This window comes from Rhinolophus hipposideros (genome assembly GCF_964194185.1).
Source record: "Rhinolophus hipposideros genome assembly, chromosome: X".
Lineage (NCBI taxonomy): Eukaryota > Metazoa > Chordata > Mammalia > Chiroptera > Rhinolophidae > Rhinolophus > Rhinolophus hipposideros.
Genome location: NC_138046.1, coordinates 82923805 through 82946693, shown reverse-complemented (window position 1 = coordinate 82946693; position 22889 = coordinate 82923805). Strand labels below are relative to the sequence as shown.

General features: G+C 38.8%; 1 protein-coding gene across 3 annotated transcripts in view; it reads left to right on the top strand.

Annotated features, from left to right (window-relative positions):
- Window positions 1–551: 551 nt before the first annotated feature.
- The window catches only part of KLF8 (KLF transcription factor 8), a 261686-nt gene continuing 239348 nt past the window's right edge, over window positions 552–22889 (top strand). For all 3 annotated transcript variants that reach the window (XR_013992940.1, XM_081042620.1, XM_081042621.1), the window contains exon 1: window positions 552–1131. The gene's annotated coding sequence lies outside the window, so the exon portion shown is untranslated. The remainder of the gene's footprint in view (window positions 1132–22889) is intronic.

Sequence of the window (22889 nt, the reverse complement as noted above, 5' to 3'; positions counted from 1 at the left end):
AAAGAGGGAGTTAAGGATGACTCAACGCTTGCTGTTGCACAACCAGGTGATGCCATTAACTGGAATGGAGAATTGCATTAAATATGATTTCTGATGATTCATTCTGGAGTTCCACTAATAATTGTGGATGGGACCTGAGGGGCCCTTCTCTGACTTTAAACTGCCTAGTTATGGAGTCCAGTGGTAGTGGTGTGGGACTGTTGTTTTGGGTGAGTTACAGGCATGAAGCACATTTCTGGGAATCCCTGCCCTCTCTCCCCCAATTCTAGTCTGAAATCTCGAGACTTACACAGATGAGAGACAAAGAAGACTGAGCATACCGGGCCAGGCCAAACGGAAAGGCCCAGAGACAAGGGATCTGCTGTAGCCACTTCAGTCCATCAACTATACGGAAGTGGGCGGCGCCAGAGAGGGCGCTGCAGAAACTTTCTTGGCGATTTGGCAACCTAGGGAACCACTTTTACTAGAAACAAAGTAAAGAGATGGGGTTGGGTATGGCCTGGCCTGGCCCGCCCGGAAGGAGTCTGGGTGGAGCCAACTATGAAAGCTTCGGAGCAGAGGGGGAGGGGAAGCCGCCACTAGCAACTAACCTTAGCTTCCCAAACTCAGCAAAAAGGTCGGAAGCATTTTTGGAAAGGCCAGGAGCCCCGTGATTCTGTCTGCCCGCCAAAGACAGACGAAAACGCAAGTTGTGCGATGCAGCTTTAAAGGGGCTGGTGATTGACAGAATGTGTAGCAGTGGATGGGGTGGAGCCGCTGGGTGGGGTCTGGGACCGGCAGCTGGGAGAAACCAAAAGGAAGAAAAAAGAAAACCATTGCCCCTGATATCGCTAATGCCAGGCGGGGGAAGCTAGCTAGAAAGGGAGGAAAAGAAGGGCTTTAGAGCTCACCTCTACTCCTACCCACGGTCAACTCTCTCAAACCCTTCTGTCTCCTTTTGAGATAATTCAAATCGAGTAGACACCGGCCCTAGTCGGTGCCCATTCCCTCTAACTCTTCCACTGAACTAGGTTTGTAGTACGAGGGAGTGAGGACCCCGAGTCCATCAGCTCAACCCCAGCCCCGCCCCGTCCGTTGGCCCTGGCCCCGGGCTGGATGAAGAGGATGCCTTCGGAGGCGCAGAATCCGAAAGTAAGTCCCTTTCATTTTGCTTACCCACCCCTCCCCTTCCTTTTGCCCCCCCCCCTCACTGGGGTATCACAGGAGTGCGTAGAGCCACCTTGTAGAAGGAGACTCTTTCATGGAGGATCCAAAGGGTGGAGCAGGGTGGGGTAAGAAAAGGAGGGAAGGGGAGGAGGGGTGGCGCTTCAGAACCTAGGGGAGCTGCTATCCACGGGATAGGCGAGCTCAGTTTGATGTTTGTATGGTTAGAGCCTGGGTTACCCCTCAAGTCATTAGAACCTCGACTTACCCCCTCCAGGTGTTCTTTCTTTTTGTCACACTCCAGCATCCTTATCAGGTTGCTTAAAGCCTCTAGCTGTGAGTTGGGAGGGCTCCATCTTGCCTGACTTCTTAAAGGGACAGTGCACTAGTTCATCTGAGGGAAATGTGTACTGGAAATTCAATTTCGAGAAGGATGGCAGTGACTCGCCTTACTATGCAACTACGAGTGTTGGGGGTATTTGTATGGAGAGGACAGCTTTTTCTCCCTCATACTAGCCTCCAAACTTGGTTCCAATATCCAGTTGATTGTCAGGATGTACACCCTGAGCAATGTTGCCAAGTTACACATTAGTTAACTGCAGTCAATTGGCAGTTTTAGCTGACAGCTAAAATTTCTGTTTCCTGAGACATGCCATGGCAGTGCAGGTTATTTAAAAAAGTTAATTCATTCTACAAATATTTATTGAATGCTAGATCCATTGCCTGTGGCTGATCTCACTAAGTGGTGTCTATAATATGTCCAGACTTCATAGAGTGGTGTCACTGACTCCTTTCTTAACAGATTGGTGGCCAGGGTTTCTTCCTAGGATATAGAGATGAATGTGGAAGTTGATTTCCAACATTTACCTAGCATCTATCATGTGACAGTTCCAGTGGTTCATGTTTATTGTCTTTCCTTTAGTACCAGTCATCCACATGCCCAAGCCCAAGTGACTGGGAGATCCAGCAGGAAGAGATAGGAACTCAAGTCAAAATGGCATGCAAAAAGAGAGGGGCAGGATGCTTCAATAGGGAAGCCAAGCATAGCTTGGCTCATCTGCCATTCTCATGTCCATGTCCAGTCAGGAATATTGTATTGGGGTGGAGGGCTTCACTATCTTTGTTCTTACGTTAAATAAAAGAACTGATGTGGTGGAGACTTGTTCGAAAGCTTCAGATGAACCAGCGACATCTCTTCAATGTTTGTCTCTCATGTTTCTGCTTGGGGGTGGGGTGGGAGGACTGGATGGAGCCTAATGATATCGCACAGGTTAAAGAGATAAAAGTGTTGTTAGAGGTTTTAGGGCTAGTATTTCACTCTGAAAGTTTCTGTTTGGTCAATGGAATGATCCCAGTGCTCTGCAGTTTACCAATTCAGGTGTTTCTGATATTAAATGCAAGTCACAGAACCCCTCCCTTCTTTAATGTGTTGGGTTTCATTGCATTAGTGCCATTAGTTTCATTGCACTAGTGCCAATTCGCATCAAGGGCATGTGTTAGTTCTAGGTTCCTAGGCAATATTTAGCTGAAGTAACTTCCGCCATCTCCTCTCTCGTCAATTGGTCTTCCAAACCTCAAAAGGACCTTATTCTTTTTTATTTTTATTTTTTTCCCATCAGGTTCTCTCTCTCTCTCTCTCTCTCCCTCTCCCTCTCCTCACCCCCGTCTTTCTCTCCCTCCTTCTCTCCCCTCCTCTCTATTTTACTAGTAGTTTTGACTCCCATTTCCCCTTCTAAAATGCCTATATCTGGTGGGCTAGGCTGTTCTTGCCTAGACTAGTACAGCTTGCCCATGCATTTACTTTGGTCTGAGTTCCTTCCTAGTTGCTGCTCAGCCTTCAAGGGTAGGGAGCTGTGATATACAAAGGCATCTACACAAAAGTACATTGTGTTATAATATTAATTAATCCATTCAACAAACACTGAGAATCCACTCTGTGCCATCACTGCACAAGACTGGGACATTTTAGCAATTAACAAAACAAAGCCCCTGCCCCCTTGAAGATTATATTCTAATGGGGATGGATTGATGGAGGGGAAAGCCAATAAACAATAGAGGTGTTCGTTGGGCCATGATAAGGTGGGAGAAAAAAATAAGGCACTTGGGATTGAGATCTATTTAATATAGTTAAGGAAAACTTCTCTGACATGGTGATATTTAAGAATATATCTGAATGATGTGAGAGAGCCAGGCATGAGAATACATGAGGGAAGGATGTTCTATACAGAGGAAATAGAACGTACAAAGGCTTGGTGTGTTCAAGGAATAGCAAGAAGGCCAGTATCACTGGAGTGGAGAAGAGGAGAGTAGTAGGACAGTGCAGTTAGAGAGACAGAGAGGGTCTGATCATATACTACCTTGTAAAGATTTTGGCTTTTATTCTGAGTAAGATAGAAAGCCATTTTTAAAGAAAATAAATAATCAACAATTATTTTACTTAAAATTCTACTCTAGTAAGGAGGATGAATCTTCAATTGTTCACCTTAACATAATCAAGATGATTTATATTTTTATGCTTTGGGTACAATATTCCTTTGAAGAAAAACTTGGTTATCTTATTGCTGAATTCATGTCAACTAATATAATTTAATTTCATATTAACCATTGTTTTATAGCATAATTATCTTAAAAAGGTTTAAAACGCATTTGAAACTACTTAAATTAAAAAAGTCTTTTCAACATACTTTAATAAAAAAAATCACACTAAATTTATTAGCACTAGAAGAATGTTTAACCTTTTTAAGAAAACATCATGAGATTTTGTAGCACTGTTTTACTCTGTCATGAAATTGTGAAAATTGTTCACTCAGAAACTTTTAACTTTCAGTCTGGCTGGCACACATTATTTCTTCTAAGCTATTCACTGTCCTTCTCTCCAAGTCCTTCCCAGTGGGGAAGTGTTTTCATGTATTGTTTCATTTAATCCTCATAATAACCTTGTAAGGTAGGTACTGTTATCATCACCATTTTATAGACAAAAAAACTGAGGCACAGAAAAGTAAAGCAACTTACCCAAGGTCACATAGCTAGTAAGTGGAAGAGGATCCATTCTCTCCTACACCTTCTAAGAAATTGTTCCATCAGCTTCCTTCTCTCCTCTCTTCAATTTCTTTTTCTTCTTTGGTTCTCCCACCTGTCCATCTGTCCCTACCTAATATATCTAAAATTTATTGAAGACCTACTCTGTGCCAAGCCTTGTATTTAGTACTTTACCAGTATAAATTCATATAATGCTCACAACAATCCTATGCAGTAAATACTGTTATTTTCTACATTGAAATTGGGGCACAGAAAAGTCAAGCAACTTGCCCAAGTTTGCACAGCTAGTAAGTGAAGAGCTGAGATTTGAACCTGAGTCTACAAATTCTATACTTTGAATGATATGCTATACTGCCTAATGTTCAGCTTGCAAACACATTAGTTCCCTGATCTAAATCAATCTTTCTTTACCAATACTCACTCAAATCACCACCCCATTTTTTTTTTTGCAGTTTCCATTTAAATCATTAATGAAACTGCTTTTGCAAAGTTACTTAAAGATCTCCTAAATATCATGTCCAGTACTCTCTTTAGGTTTTCAACATACTTGACTACATTTGAGGTTGTTGTACATTCCTTCCTTCTTTAAAACCTTCCCTTTCTTGTCTTACCACGACAGTACTCTATCTTGGATTACCACCAACCTCTCTGACTGCTCTTTTCATTCTCTTCTCTGGCCATTCTATAATCCTTACTTGGGCTATCTCATCCACTTAAGAGTTTCAACTTCCATTTAAATGCCTGTATGACAAATCTGCGTCTTGAAGCTGAATGTTTTTCCTGAGCCTGGAGCCATTCATTCATCTGTTAACTGAACATCTTAACTTGACACATGGCATTTAATCTGTCTAAAACTGAATTTATCATCAAACCCTCCACTCGCATTTCTATCCCTGATCAATAATCACATAACCAACCAAACAATAAAGCCTAGAGTCATCTATGACTCTTCCTTCTTCCATTCCAGATTTTGCTTCTTGAATCTTTGTATCCTCTCCATCCCTACTTGTAGTCTTTGCTTAATTTTTCATCATGTCTGACCTGCCCTATTAAAATATCTCCTTTACTGTTTTGTCTGCCGCCAATCTCTGTGACCTTTGTTATGGGTTGAATAATGTCCCTCATAATGTGTTGGAGTCATAATTCCTAATACCACAGAATATGACTGTATGTGGAGACACAGTATTTATGGAGGTAATCAAGTTTAAATGAAGTCATTAGGACAGAATTAAGACCCAGTATGACTGGTATCCTTATAAAAAGGGGAAATGTGGACACAAAGACAGACTCACATAGAGGAAAAAATGATATGAAGAGACATAGGGAGAAGACAGCTGTCTGTAAACCAAGGAGAGAGGCCTACAACAGATCCTTCCCTTATAGCCCTCAAAAGGAGCCAACCCTGCTGATCCCTTGATTTTAGACTTTGAACCTCCAGATCTGTGACACAAATTTGTGAGATAACAAATTTCTGTTGTTTAGGCCACCCAGTTTTTAGTAGTTCGTTATGGCAGCCTGAGCAGACTAATAGAGATTCCAAACTGGTCCACATATTAGGATATTTCTAAAATACATGTTTTTATCTTGCCAGTCCTATGATCAGAATCCTTCAAAGACTCTACATCACTTACAATTTAGGATTAAAATCCTGCATTTTAGTAAGACACTTCACAGTCTGGTCCTCAACCTACCTTTCATGTTTATTGCCTGTGACTTTTCCTCATCACAGGAGCTACATTAAACTAACTGCTACTACTTGAACATGCCATGGTCTTTCATAAATACCATGTCTTTGTTTATGCTATCAGCACTTCCAGAAATGTCCTCCTTCTTACAATATGTATTACCCCACCTCCACCTTTCCTTCTACCCCATCCTTCTCTTTTTGGTAAGCTCCTATGCATATCATGATAACCAATTCAAATGTTATTTTCTCTGTGAAGCCTAGCTGCACCTTGAAGTATAGGTAGGATTTGGATAGCCATAGTGGAGCGGAAAGGATATTCTAAGCAGGAAAAACCACATAACTGAAGGCAGTTAATGAGCATCAACATAATGTGGGCTAGAGGAGAATGGAGTAGGGTTAGGGAGGGTAGGAGGTTAGAGAACTCTTTGCTTTTGGTGATAATATAGGTGGGGCAAAAGCAGCTGCTAGAGAGAGCAGCAAGGTCAGTATTCTCCCTCCATAGTGTCTCAGGGAAATAGCTAGTTCTCTAAGAATGTTATTATCTAGCTAATGTCACCTGATGTGAGATGGTTTGTATTTTGTTCCTTGGAAAGTTGTCTTTCTAATAGCTCCATGACCGGGGGGCACTTTTGCTGGTTATTGATGGCATTGTAGTATAGCAGTGTATAAAAGGTGTAATATTTCATGGAAATATAGGTTTGCAGCTTTCTTGAAAAACTTGAAATGTATTGCATCACCGGGCCTATACTATTGCATAATGACAGTCACTATAAACTGAGCAGCAGCTGCCCCTTTAGACATTTTATTTTGTTTTATTTTATTTTATTTTAGCTTTAATATATATTTGATCTTTGAAACAATGCTAAAAAAACCATGAGTCTGTATAGAGTGTAATGACAATGTTCTTTCAACAATGATTAATTAGGTTAGAAAATAATTATCAAAATTTTTGATTGCCAAGATTATATCACCAGACAAATCTGAATTTCCCCTTTCACATGGCCCAATGGCATTATCTTTGTTTATCTTGGAGTTCTAAAATATAAAAGAAGCATACTGTTTAAGAACATTAGCTTTTGTTTATGGTAAATGTGTTCAATCTCCTCAAAAACTCAAATATTAGAGAAGACCTAACCAAAATGGAAAAGCAGTATTAACTTTCTTAAGGATAAAATGCTTGATTTTTTTTCTTTTTTTTAAATCAGGTGCCTTCTTTTTTTCTTTAATTTATTAGTTTCAGGTGTACACGACAAGGTAATACTTAGACATTCATCATTTATATCCCTCACACTGTGAACCCCCCTCCTCCCATCCACTATCCCTCCGACCTCACACCGAGCCATCACATTATATATATAAAATTATAGTTGGCATTCATTATTGTTTAGCTTCTGGTGTACAGTGCCATGATCAGGCATCTACAGTATCCCTGAGGTGGTCTCCCAAATGGGACACGTGTCCATGGGATACCCAACAAAATCTTTACAACATTATTGATTACGTTCCCCAAGTTAATTTTCAAAAACCCTGAGGCCATCTTGTGGTTACCAACGGCTTCCTAATCCCTTCACCCTCCCCCTTATCCCCCCCCCCGCCCATCTAACAACTCTCAGTTTTTCCTTTTTGTCCCCAAAACTGTTTCTGATTAGTTCATTCACTTATTCTTTTCTTTAGATTCCTCATATAAGTGAGATCATATGGTAATTGTCTTTCTCTTTCTGACTTATTTTACTTAACATAAAGTTCTCTAGATCCATCCATGTTATTGCAAATGATAAGATTTCTCACAAATCTATAAAAAACTTACTCAACTCAACTCCAAAAAAACAAACAACCCAATTGAAAAATGGGCAGAGGACTTGAGGAGGCATTTTTCTAAAAAGGACATACAGAAGGCAAGCAGACATATGAAGAAATGCTCAACCTCACTAACCATCAGAGAAATGCAAATAAAAACCACAATGAGATACCACCTCACTCCAGTCAAAATGGCTATCATCAATAAATCAACAAACAACAAATGCTGGCACGGATGTGGAGAAAAGGGAACGCTAGTGCACTGTTGGTGGGATTGCAGATTAGTGCAGCCACTATGGAAAACAGTATGGAGATATCTCAGGAATCTGAAAATGGGACTACCCTATGATCCAGTAATTCCACTCCTGGGCATCTACCTGGAGAAATCCAAAACTCCAATTCACAAATCTGTGTGCACTCCTATGTTTATTGCAGCACTTTACACAATAGCCAAGACATGGAAACAACCAAAATGCCCATCGGTAGATGACTGGATTAAGAAGCTGTGGTACATTTATACAATGGAGTATTACGCAGCCATAAAGAAGATAGACATTTTATTCATTCATTTCTATTTGGTTGCAAAAGGCAGAAATTAGCTGGAGCTAGTTGAAGTACAAGAGGAATATGACTGGATCTTGGGAATGAACTGGGTTTTGAAAATGGGAAGTTATTGGGAATCTAAGTTCATTTTCTTTCTGTGTTTCTTATCTGCTTAACCCTGCATATCTGCTTACTTTTTCTTTCTTAGCAGATTAGAGCACAGAGTGGGTAACAGATAGCTCCTTTATCTGCTGAGTTCATATGCTACAGTTCAGTCACACAGAAAGGTACTGGCTGGCTGTTTTACTTCCAATTACCAAGTAACGGAATGGGCACTGATGGACCTGGCTTTAGTCAGTTGCCTACCCCTAGATAAGCGATCTCTGGCCAGAAGGCTAGGTTCATATAATATAAACTAGGGGTACACATTTGTAAATCAGAGAGGAGTTGTAAAGGGATCATTATGTGTGGATCAGACTTCGAAATGTGTCCCCTGTACCAAGCATTATTTTGGTCCACTTTGTAGCAGCTTCTTATGTTCTCTTGGAGGTCTTTCAACCCACTGCAGACTTAGCCTATACGATCTGCTTGCGAGGTTAAGTCCTGCTATTTTGGGAGTGTATAGGGTTCAATGCACCCCCACTGGACTGGTCCTTTCTTGTGATGAATCTGTTCCTATTACTGTACAGAGCAATTTGTTTTGGCCAGAGTTGCCAGAAGACCTTTCCCTGGCTTTCTTTTAGCACTTTGAATCTCACAGGGCTTCCTTCTTCCAGTAGCTGAAAATCACCTTATCAATCATTATAATGACCTAAAGGCTACTGAATAGGTCCTGATGAGTGCATTCTTAAGGAGTTAACAGCCCTGGATAACAAGGGGTGGTAGTCTAAATGAGAGCAGCTAATGGTGATATGCCCAGGACTGAAAAAATAGCAAAAGTTTCATTCATAAGTATAATGCCTGGGCTGTAGAATTATATAGGATGACAGGGATTTACTGTGTTTTTCCGTCTTGGATACCCTTGACTCACAGGAGCTTTCCAAGTTTTGTGGTTTCTAGCTAAGGCTTTGCACACTTCTTGTTTCAATGATATTTTTTCTTTCGATTTTTTTTATTACCAAGCATTATTGGGTAATAGGTATACAAAGGTATACAAAGGTACTGGGTGTCAGGTATACAAAGCAGCATAATAGTTAGACATTTACACCCCTCAAAAAGTGATAACCCCCCTCCCCCAAGTTACTACCCCTCTGACATCTTATACAGCTGTTACAATACCATTGACTATCTTCCCAATGCTATACTCCACCTCCCATTTATATATGTATGTATGTATATATATGTGTGTATATATATATATATATATATATATATCTGTAAAAATATAGTTGGCATTTAACATTATTCTACCTCAGCTTCAGGTGTACAGCACCACATTGGTCAGGCATCTACACAGTCTATGAAGTAATCACTATGGGCGTCCAGTGCCCATCTGGTACCTTACATAACCTTTGCAACATTTTTGATTATATTCCCTGTACTGTATTTCATATGCCCATGACTACATTGTGTCTACTAATTTGGACTTTCTAACCCCTTCACCTTCTCCCCCTCTCCGCACCCCTCCTACCTAACAACCAACAGTATTTTTTCTATGTCTGAGTCTATTTCTGTTTTGTTTGCTCATTTACACTGTAATTTAGACTCCACATATAAATGAGATCATATGGTATTGGTCTTTCTCAGTCTGACTTATTTCACTTAGCATAATATTCTCAAGGTCAATCCATGTTATTGCAAATGGTAATATTTCATTCTTTTTTATGGCGGAGTAGTACTCCATTGTATAAATGCACCACAGTCTCTTTATCCAATCGTCTATTGATGGGCATTTCAGTTGTTTCCATATCTTGGCTATTGTGAACAGCGATGCAATAAACATAGGGGTGCATATATTTTTTTCGAATTAGTGTTTTACATTTCTTTGGATAGCTACCCAGGAGTGGAATTGCTGGGTCATAAGGTGGTTCTATTGTCGTTTCTTAAGGTACTTCACACTTTTCCATAGTGAGAGCATGAATCTGCAATACAACCAAGAGTGCATGAGGATTCTCTTTTCTCAACATCCTCGACAACACTTGTTGTTTGTTGATTTGTTGATGATTGCCATTCTGATAGCAGTGAGGTGGTATCTCACTGTTGTTTTTATTTATATTTCTCTGATTAATGAGGATAAGCATTTTTTCATATGTCTGTTGGCCATCTGTATGTTCTCTTTTGAGAAATGTATTTTGATGTCCTTGTCCCATTATTTTATTTTATTTTATGTTATGTTATTTTATGTATTTATTTACAATTAAAGTTTATTGGGGTGATAATTGTTAGTAAAGTTACATAGGTTTCAGGTGTACAATTCTGTATTACATCATTTATAAATCCTACTGTGTGTTCACAAACCAGAGTCAGTTCTTCCATCACCATATATTTGATCCCCTTTACACTCATCTATCACCCTTCTCCCCCCTTACCGTCTGGTAACCACTAAACTATTGTCTGTGTCTATGAGTTTTTGTTTCTCATTTGTTTGTCTTGTTCTTTTGTTGTTTTTGCTTTATATGCTACATATCAGTGAAATCATAGGGTTCTCTGCGTTTTCTGTCTGACTTATTTCACTTAGCATTATAATCTCAAGATCCATCCATGTTGTCACAAATGGTCCCATTTCATCTTTTCTTACTGCTGAATAGTATTCCATTGAGTATAATACCACAACTTCTTTTTAATTTATTTTTTAAAAATTTATTGGGGTGACAATTGTTAGTAAAATTACATAGATTTCAGGTGTACAATTCCGTATTACATCCTCTACAAATCCCTTTGTGTGTTCACCAACCAGAGGCAGTTCTCCTTCCATCACCATATATTTGATCCCCGTTACCCTCATCTCCCTGCCCCCACTCCCCTTACCCTCTGGTAACCACTAAACTATTGTCTGTGTCTATGAGTTTTTGTTTCTCATTTGTTTTTTTTGTTCTTTTGTTGTCTTTGGTTTATATACCACATATCAGTGAAATCATAGGGTTCTCTGCTTTTTCTGTCTGACTTATTTCGCTTAGCATCATACTCTCAGGATCCATCCATGTTGTCGCAAATGTTCCTATATCGTCTTTTCTTACCGCCGAATAGTATTTCATTGTATATATATACCACAAATTCTTTACCCATTCATCCATCGAAGGACATTTTGGTTGTTTCCATGTCTTGGCCACCGTAAACAAAGCTGCAATGAACACTGGAGCACACGTGTCTTTATGTATAAATCTTTTCAGATTTTTGGGGTAGATACCCAGGAGAGGGATTGCTGGATCATACGGTAATTCTTATCGTAATTTTTTGAGGAACCTCCACGCTGCCTTTCATAACGACTGCACCAGTCTGCATTCCCACCAACAGTGTGTGAGGGATTCTTTTTCTCCACAGCCTCTCCAACACTTGTTACTATTTGTCTTGTTGATGATAGCCATTCTGACTGGGGTGAGGTGATATCTCATTGTGGTTTTTATTTGCATTTCTCTGATGATTAGTGATGTTGAGCATTTTTTCATATATCTATTTGCCATTTGTATGTCCTCTTTGGAGAAATGTCTCTTTAGGTCGTCTGCCAATTTTTCATTTGGGTTATTTGTTTTTTTGTTGTTGAATTTCATGTGTTCCTTGTATATTTTGAGTATTAGCCCCTTATCGGAGGCACTGTTTGCAAAAATCTTCTCCCATTCAGTTGGTTGCCTCTTTATTTTGTCAATGGTTTCATTTGCTGTTCAGAAGCTTTGAAGTTTCATATAGTATCATTAGTTCATTTCAGCTTTCACGTCTCTTTCCTTTGGAGTCAAATTCATAAAATGCTCTTTGAACCCAAGGTCCATAAGTTTAGTACCTATGTTTTCTTCTATGCAGTTTATTGTTTCAGGTCTTATGCTTAAGTCTTTGATCCACTTTGTATTAATTTGGTACACGGTGACAGATAGCAGTCCAGTTTCATTCTTTTGCACGTGGCTATCCAATTCTGCCAGCACCATTTATTGAAGAGGTTGTCTTTCTTCCATTGTATGCTTTTTGCTTCTTTGTGAAAACTTATCTGTCCATATTTATGTGGTTTCATTTCTGGGTTCTCAGTTCTATTCCAATAGTCTATGTGTGTTTTTTTTTCTGCCAATACCATGCTGTTTTGATTATTGTAGCCCTACAGTGTAAGCTAATGTTAGGGAGTATGATACCTCCAGTATTGTTCTTTTTTCTTAAGATTGCTTTGGCTATTCGGGGTCTTTGGTGGTTCCAAACAAATCTGATGATTTTTTGTTTTATTTCTTTAAAAAATGCCATTGGGATTTTGATGGGGAGTGCATTGAACCTGTACATTGCTTTAGGTAATATGGCCATTTTAACTGTGTAGATTCTTCCAATCCATGAGCACGGAATGTCTTTCCATTTCTTTGTGTCTTCTTCAGTTTCTTTTAAAAATGTCTTAATAGTTTTCAGGTCTTTCACATCCTTAGTTAAGTTCATTCCTAGGTATTTTATTCTTTTTGCTGCAATTGCAAAAGGAATTGTTTTTTGTACTTCTTTTTCTGAGATTTCATTGTTAGTATATAGGAAAGCTTTGGACTTTTGTACGTTGATGTTGTAGCCAGCAACTTACTGTATTCATTGATTGTTTCTAATAGCTTTTTGGTGGATTCTTTAGAGTTTTCTATATATAGCATCATGTCATCTGCAAAGAGTGACAATTTAACTTCTTCATTCCCAATTTGGATGCCTTTTAGTTCTTTCTCTTGCCTGATTGCTCTGACAAGGACTTCCAACACTATGTTGAAAAGCAGAGGTGATAGGGGACAGCCCTTTAGTGTTCCTGAAGTTAGAACAAAGAGCTTCAGCTTTTCACCAATAATGGTGAGATTAGCTGAGGGCTTGTCGTATATGGCCTTTATTATGTTGAGGTATTTTCCTTTTATACCTATTTTATTAAGTGTTTTAATCATAAATGGATGTTGTATCTTGTCAAATGCTTTTTCTGCATCAATTGATATAATCATATGATTTTTGTCCTTTATTTTGTTTATGTGATGTATCACATTGATGGATTTGTGGATGTTGAACCATCCTTGTGCCCCGAGGATGAACCCCACTTGGTCGTGATGAATAATCTTTTTAATGCATTGTTGTATTCGATTTGCTAGAATTTTGTTTAGGATTTAAGCATCTGTATTCATCAGAGTTATTGGTCTGTAGTTTTCTTTTTTGTGTTGTTTACGAAGTTTTGGTATCAGGGTAATGTTGGCCTCATAAAATGAGTTAGGGAGTACTGTCTCTTCTTCTAATTTTTGGAAGAGTTTGAGCAGGATTGGTATTACATCCTCTTTGAAGGTTTGGTAGAATTCACTAGTGAAGCCATCTGGTCCAGGACTTTTGCTTTTGGGAATGTTTTGGATGACTGAATCAATTTCGTTTCTGGTGATCAGTCTGTTTAGATTTTCCAGTTCTTCATGGTTCAGCCTAGGAAGGCTATAGGTTTCTATGAACTTGTCCATTTCTTCTAGGTTATTGAATTTGGTGGTATATAGTCCTTCATAGTATTCTTGGATGATCCTTTGTATTTCTGTGGCGTCCGTGATAACTTCCCCTTTTCCTTTTCTGATTTTGTTAATTAGTTTCTTCTCTCTTTTTGTCTTAGTCAGTCTAGCTAAGAGTTTGTCAGTTTCGTTAATCTTTTCAAAGATCCAGCTCTTGGTCACATTAATTTTTTCTGTTGTTTTTTTGTTCTCTATTTCATTTAGTTCTGCTCTGATTTTTGTTATTTCCTTTCTTCTGCTGACATTGGGTTTCATTTGTTCTTCTTTTTCTGGTTCTTTAAGGTGTAACATGAGATTATTTATTTGGGATTTTTCTTGTTTCTTGAGATAGGTCTGTAATGATATAAATTTCCTTCTGAAAACTGCTTTCGCTGCATCGCCCAAATTTTGGTAAGATGTGTTTTTATTGTCATTTGTTTCTATGTATCTTTTGATCTCTCCTCTAATTTCTTCTTTGACTCGGTCGTTCTTTAAATTATGTTTTTTAATCTCCATGTATTTGTGTTTTTTTCTCCTTTCTTTTTGCAGTTGATATCCAATTTCAAAGCCTTGTGATCAGAGAATATACTTGGTATGATTTCAATCTTGTTAAGTTTGCTAAGGCTGATTTTATGTCCCAATATATAGTCTATCCTCGAGATTGTTCCATGTACACTCGAAAAGAATGTATAGTATGATGTTTTAGGATGAAGTACTCTATGTTTTTCAATTATGTCCATTTCATCTAATGTGTCATGTAGGGCTGCTCTTTTGTAATTTATTTTCTGTTTGGGTGATCTATCCATAGCTGTCAATGATGTATTTATGTCCCCTAGTGTAATTGTGTTTTGGTCAATTTCTCCTTTAAGTTCTGTTTGTAGTTGCTTGGTATATTTCGGTCCTCCCCGATTGGGGGCATAAATATTGATGACTGTTATGTCTTCTTGTTGTATAGTCCCCTTTACCATTATGAAATGTCTATATTTGTCTCTTGTTACCTTTTTCACCCTGAATTCTGTTTCATCTGATATCATTATGGCTACACCTGCTTTTCTCGGTGTACCATTTGCTTGGAGTGTCAATTTCTACCCTTTCACTTTGAGTCTGCGCTTGACCTTGTAGCTCAGATGCGTCTCTTGGAAATAGCGTATGGTTGGGTTTAGTTTTTTGATCCAATCTGCTACTTTGTGCCTTTTCATTGTTGAGTTCGGTCCATTTACATTTAGGATATTATTGATATGTCAGGATTTCCTATCATTCTATCTTAGTTTTCTGGTAAGACCGTGTGTCCATTATTTCTTTGCCTGTTTGTTTTTGTCTATTATTTCTGTGTGGTGGTATTCTATGATTTTTCCCTCTGTTTTTTCTTTTATTACAGTATGTATTTCAGTTCTGGGTGTTTTTTTTTTTGTGTGTGTGGTTACCATTACATTTATGTAAAAGAACGTTTGATATTTAGAGTATTCCATTTTCTTCACCATGCTTACTTTCTCCATTCCCATATTCCGGTTCAGACCTTTACCCTCCCCCTTTTTGTGTTTTGATTGCCACAAAATGTCCCCGTTTGTGGTGGACGAATAGCCTATTTTAGTATTTCTTGTAGTGCATGTCGTGTATTGGAAAATTCCCTCAGCTTCAGTTAGTCTGGAAACGTCTTTATTGTCCTTCATTTCTGAAGGATATCTTTGCTGGGTTATTATTTTTGGCTCGTAATGTGTCTCTTTCAATAGTATGAATATTGGGTTCCACTCCCTCCTGGATTGTAGCGTTTCTGCTGAAAAATCTGATGACATTCTAATGGCCTTTCCTTTGTAGGTTATTGACTTTTTTCCCTGGCTGCCTTGAGGATTCTTTCCTTGTCGTTGATTTTTGACATCTTCGATACAATGTGCCTTAGGGAAGGTGTGTTGGGGTTGAGGTAATTGCGTGTTCTATTTGCTTCTTGGATTCGAGGATCCAGTTCTGTCTACAAGTTTGGGAAGCTCTCATCAACTGTATGTTTGAGAGAAAAAAAGAAAAAAAGGCTCTCTGCCCACTTTCGTCTGCAGGCAGCGCGTAGGGCAGAACCAGCTGCCCAACAGTAAAGTCTTTGGGTGACTCAGCACCAGCTGTGCGGAGGGCAGGGACCCAGGGGTGACTCAGCACCAGCTGTGCGGAGGGCAGGGACCCAGCATGTCACAAAGACCGCGTGATGGTTTCACCAGACCAATGAGGTCTCAGACCTGACCCTTTGGATTAGGGCTTAACCCTGAAAAGATGGCACCCTCCTGTAATCCACATGTGTACAGGCTCCTCACAGGGGTAACAATAGCCCCAGTCCCTCCAGGTCCTGCACCAAAGGCACTCAGTTCAGTCCTTTCTGGCAGGCTCCTAGGACCCCTGAGCTGGTACTCCCTCTGCCAGAGACTAAATGAGAGCTTGCCAGTGAGTCAGTCTGTGTGCTGGCTCCACAAGAGGGCATCTGGACCTCCAGCTGCCCTCTGCTTCACCATCACGGGCAGAGTCCTTGCTGATTTCCACTACCAGTGATTGTGGAACTCCCCTTCCTGGCATAGGACCCCCTGGGCTGGGGAGCCAGGCTTGGAGTCATGGCCGCCCTCCCTCTTCAGGGGTACCTCTGCCATTTAGGTGTCCCTCCTGGCATTCGACCCCTCTCTGTGGGCCTGGAATCAGTTTGCCTCTAGTCTCTGCCCCTCCTGTTAGTCTCAACGTGGCCTCTTTTTTAAGTCCTTAGTTTTAGTGGTTCTGTTCAGCTAGTGTTCAGATGAATCCCAAGGTTGATTGCTGTATGATTTATTTGTAATTTTGGTGTGATCCTGGGAGGCAGTAGGTACAGTGCCCACCCAATTCACCATCTTGGACCGCCTAGTGTTTCATTGATTTTTGTCAATAATTTAAAAGTTCCCTTCCTGATACTCCTTATCAAAGTAGCAGTTGATATTGAAAGATTACATTCTCAGTTCAGGGCTTTTGGGTGCAGGGATTGCTAGACTTAGAGGATGTTGAGGGAAGCTTCCCCCACTCCTCAACCTACTAAAGTAAGCTACCCTGGCTGAAACTGTCTCCTCTCAAGATTCTGGGATGGATTCCTTCCAAAGGAATCCAATCTCTACCCAAGTCCTGCTGCCTTTTCTGGCATTTGCTTTGCCTTTTATAAATAAAATAGAATTGTCCTGACTTCCTCAATCTAAGAGTTGCTTATTGCCAGGGTAGTCTTCAATGCAAAGTGGGAAGAACCCAGAGCTAAAGCCAGGAAATTTCCTAGAGAGGGAAATTTCACTTAGAGCATTTGAAATCAGAGCAAACATTGGTTTGCTTTTGCTTTTCTCTTTGTTGAAGTTAAAGTTGCAATAAAGTGAATATGGGTCTATTACTTTGAATATTCTCTCTCCTTCTTCTAGCTTCTTTAGTTGGCAGATTAAGACAGTATTTATTGCAAATAAAAATAAAAGTTAACATTTATTGAGCAATTACTATATGCAAGACACTTCGAAATTCTTGACAGGATCTATCTGGTAAAGTTGTTATGATGATTATATAACACATAAAAGTAGCTGTCATATAATTTGTTCTGTCAGTAAATGGTAGTGTTCATATATTCGCTATCTTTTTCTCTCATATTCCTAAAAAACACTTGGATGGTCTCACTGTAAGCATTTCCTTTCTAATCTTAGAGGGGAAATCCTGGCTGCTCCACCATCCTTTCATCCAACCTCACAGTAACAGTTCCAAGACTTTTCTGTATCTATCAAGCCCCCATTCATACCTATCCCCAACTTGGGCCTCCAATTTGCTCATGAAACTATGCAAATTCTCTCATTTCTCCTTTACTTTGCTTAAGTCAGTACTGTTCAAACTTCAATGTATATGAATGACCTGCAGATCTGCTTACAATGCAGATTTTGAGTCAGAAGGTCTGGAATGGGATCTCAGGAGATTCTATATTTCTAACAAGTTTCTGGGTGGTGCAGATACTACTAGGTGGATAACATTTTGTGTAGCAAGGAACTAAAGCAAATCAAAGTTCATTAATTCGATTTTTTTGTTGTTGTTCTTTTTACAGATGTAGAGATTGAGACTTAAAAATCTTAAGTGATTTTCTCCGGGTCATACAGCTAGTAAGTTGTAGAGTGTAGACTTGAACCCAGCTTCTGATTCTCATGTGGTACTTATACCCTACACTTCTGTAATTGTTTCTTGAAGCAATTCCTTGATGTTGACTTAATTTTTCTACCTCATTTCAGCCTATGGGCATCTCCTTGGAGCTTTATTTCTAATATGAATAGAGCTTTGCTTTGCTGAATTATTACTGTGTTTATTTTAATGTTTTCTTGCAAATAGTTTTAAGTTATTTTGGCTGGAAATGTCTCATAACTAGTGCATGCAAGCTTTAAAGAAATCTGAGACAAGAGATTTCAGCATTCATAGTTTTTATTAGTCCATAAGGGAGGACTAAGGGTGATGCAGATATTTGGGGCGAATGTTCAGAGTCGGTGGGGAATGAGAGATAAAAAATGTCAAAATATGCTCCTACTTCTGGCCATGAAGCATACAGCTATTTCTGAAGAGGGTTGAGGTCCTACATCTCCAATGTGGGGAGGGCACAATGTCAACTTACTAGCTCGATGAAGTAGGGAATTCAAGGCTTTTCACAGAGAAATCATTCAAACCATGTCATGCCAGACCCTAGAAATTAGTGTGCCTACAGGTTGATGAGGTTACTTGATATAATTTGATAGCCACAGACTCTATGACAGTTGAGAACTTGCAGGAAAAGTCTCTTAAGCATTATTGGAATCTACCCAGTTGAGGTCTTTCTTCTCAGCTGTCCTATGGATGTCATCGTAGCTGTAAACAGTTCAGAATTAGTAATGCCTAATGGCACCTTAAACTTTCTTCAAAGCTTCCTCTGGCTATATTGTATTTAAAGGTATATTTGGAAATTTGTTCTCTTTTGACTCAATATAAAGTCAGGAAATGTCATCCTCATGAACTGGATAGGCTTGAACAGAAAGTGACCTTGGTAATCTCAAATTTGTATTTCAAATTCTATGACTCAGGCACCCTTTTGCCAGTCAGAAACAATACACCCTTATTGTGAAAAAAGTACTCAAGTAAAACAGCCACTTCTTGCATATTCAAGGAACAGAAGGGGGCTGCTTATGAGTGCCTGTCACTGTGTTAGTCTAGTATAAATATTATTTTGCTGAATCTTCTTAATAATGCTCTATGAAATATTTTCCCCCACCTTTTCTTACAAATGAAGGAATTTAGAATCAGAGAGGTTAACTAAATAACTGACAGTCACACAGACAGCATTCGGTATCTGGAATTTGAACTCAGATCTAACAACAGAGTCCTTGCCCTTAAGTAACATATCATGCTGCTTTCATGTGTGTAAATTATGAAGGTGACAAATTCAAATGACACAGCTCTCTTTTATCAATATTCTTCTGTTATGTACTTATCCACCTTCTCATTGTCTTAACTTGAATGGTAATACAATCATGAACATAACAAGAATCCTGGAATGGAAGTAAGCAGATAATGGAGGTTGTTTCTACTTGTGGGCTTTCACAGCACTAGACTCATCAATCTAAGAGTGACATAATCATGTCTTCCCCTAGAAGCCTAGCAAACAGAAGCCTAGCTAGAAGCCTAGCACATCATGTCTTCCCCTAGTGCCTAGCACACAGAAGAAGCCCAGAAAGCATTTGTTGAATGAATGAGTGAATAAATGAGATTGCAGGGAATTATCTACCTATTTTGAGACTCCCTGAAAGATTATACATCCTTTCACATGTTCCCGGTCAACTATATGTCAATTATGTATATAGGTAGCCATACACAGTTATACATACTCTTTTAGAAATTGCCACAAGTAACAAGTGTTAGCAAGGGTATGTAAAAAAAGGGAACTCTTGTGCACCATTGGTGGGTTGTAAATAGGTGCATCCACTATGGAAAACAGTGTGGAGGTTCCTCAAAAACTTAAAACAAAACTACAATATATGACCCAGCAATTCCACTTCTGGGTATTATCCAAAGAAAATGATTCAAAAAGATATATGTACCCCTATGTTTATTGCAGCATTATTTACGATAACTGTGGTATGGAAGCAACCAAGGTGTCCATCAATAGATAAATGTATAAAGAAGATGTGCTATCTATATGTGTGTATCTATCTATCTATCTATCTATCTATCAATCATCTATCTATCTAGATATAGATATACATGTATATACAGATACACACACACACACACACACACACACACGGTTGGACAATTAAATTTGTGAACTTTCCACCATGTAAGTGCACGGTAAAAGTTTGTGAACTTAATGTTTGACCTTCGTAAAGGATATCAAAAAAGTGTGTACACATTGTAAGAAAGGAAAACTGTATTAAAATTGTAAACCAAAACCAACAAAAGAACAAGACAAACAAATGAGAAACGAAAATTCATACACACAGACACTAGTTTAGTGGTTATCAGAGGGTAAGGGTGTGGGGGGTGGGAGATGAGGGTAAGGGGGATCAAATATATGGTGATGGAGGAGAACTGACTGGGTGGTGAACACACAATGGGATTTATAGATGATGTAATACAGAATTGTACACCTGAAATCTATGTAATTTTACTAACAATTGTCACCCCAATAAATTAAAAACAAAATAAAAAAATTGTAATACTCAATTTTTACCAATAACAAAAGATGAATGTAGGTCATGTTTAACTTCTTTTCTTTTTTTAAATTAGTTTCAGGTGTACAAAGCAATGTAATAGTTAGACATTTACACCCCTTACAAAATGATAACCCCCTCCCCCAAGCTACTACCCCTTTGATATCTTATGTAGCTGTTACAATACCATTGACTATCTTCCTTATGCTATACTCCACCTCCCGTGATTATGTATAATATATATATATTTTTTTTTCTTATAGTTGACATACAATATTATTCTACTTCAGCTTCAGTTGTACAGAGCATTGGCCATACTTGTACACAGTCAATGAAGTGATCCCCTTGATAAGTCCAGTGCCCATCTGGCACCTTACGTAATCTTTACAACATTGTTGATTGTATTCCCCATTCTGTATTTCATATCCCCATGACTATATTGTGTCTACTACGTTTGACTTCTGCAATTACAAGAGGTGCTCGAAGTGGTTACCATCAGCATCCAGACACTTTTGATTATGGCAAACTGCTGCTTGAGCAACGATGATCAAAGTGTCCACTTGTACATATTTTTTGGCACCCCAGGTGTATATATACAAATATATGTGTGTGTGTGTGTGTGTGTGTGTGTATATATATATATATATATATATATATATATGAACTTCATTGTCCAACCTCATATATATGCATACATATATATATGAGGTCGGACAATGAAGTTCATGAACTCATCCTAGAAGAAGTGCTGCATACCTCAGTGCTGAATATCACTACGGTCACCTTCAAAGTACTCTCCTTGGGAAGCTCTGCACCACCCTTCAAAGCCAGTGCCTAGTCCACCCTTCAAAGCAATTTTGGAACTCTTTTTCTGGAATGCCCATCAGAGCTGTCATCGTATTACTCTTGATGTTCTGAATGTCAGCAAAATATCTTCCGTTCAATATTTCCTTTATCTTTGGGTAAAGAAAGAAGTCATTGGGGGCCATATCAGGTGTGTAGGGAGGGTGTTCCAATACAGTTATTTGTTTACTGGCTAAGAACTCCCTCACAGACAGTGCTTTGTGAGCTGGAGCACTATTGTGATGCAAGAGCCATGAATTGTTGGTGAAAAGTTCAGGTCATTTAACTTTCTCATGCAGCCTTTTCAGCACTTCCAAATAGTGAACTTAGTTAACTAACTGTTTGTCCCGTTGGCACAAATACATAATGAGTAAGCCCTCTGATATCAAAAAAGGTTAGCAAGATCGTTGAAGCAAATTCGTGAACTTAATTGTCAGACCTTGTGTGTGTGTGTGTGTGTGTGTGTGTGTGTGTGTGTGTGTTTGTGTACACATATATATATATATATATATATATACAGAGGGTGCCAAAAAATGTATTTTAAGAAAGAAAAAAACCGTAGTAAGTTTATGCTGATGGTAATCACTTTGAACACCTCTGTAATTGCAGAAGTCAAATATGACTTGTATTCATCTTTTGTTATCGGTATATATTGAGTATTACAATTTTAATAAAGTTTTCTCTTTATACCTATACCGTGTTTCCCCAAAAATGAGACCTAACTGGAAAATAAGCCCTACCATGATTTTTCAGCATGAAATATATATATATAATATATATATATATATAATTATATATAATTTATAATTACATATAATTTATTATATATATATATATATATATATATATATATATATATATATATATATATGCTCTAATCTGCAATTTGATGGTGTTTGAGATGGGGCCTTTGGGAGGTAATTAGTACTCTTATGAGACACCAGAGAGCTCTCTATCTCTCTCTCTCTTTCCCTCCCTTCCTCTCCCTCTCCCTCTCCTTCCCCTTTCTTCCCTCTCACCCTTCCTCCTTCCCTCCCTCTCTCCCTTCCTCCTCTCACCCCCACCATGTGTGAGTTCAGCACAGAGGCAGTTGTGTGCAAACCAGGAAGGTAACTCACATTGTGGAGGTGAATTAGTTGGTATCTTAAGCTTCCTACCCTCCAGAACTGTGAGATGTAAATTCCTGTTGTTTGAGCTTCCCAGTCTAGAGTATTTTGTTATGGTAGACCAAGCTGACTAATACAAACATAAACTTATTAGGAATAGGAGAAGACTGGGAAGAGGCAGAACAATATTGTACCCTGAAGAAGACATTCTTTCTTTTTCTTTCTCCATTTAGTCAGGTGAAAAGCATGTGAACTCTGTTTGAGGGTAGCACAACTTTTGGATTTCTTAGAGGCTTTTGGACCTGGGCTGTGTTTCTTGCTTTGTTATTTGATAGGACTGGGTAGTGGGAATGAAACAGGAAGCACCAGAATGGAATCCAGAGGACAAAGTAAGAGGTAACTCATTTGAAAATCACGGAAATTAAAGAAAAAGGTAAAA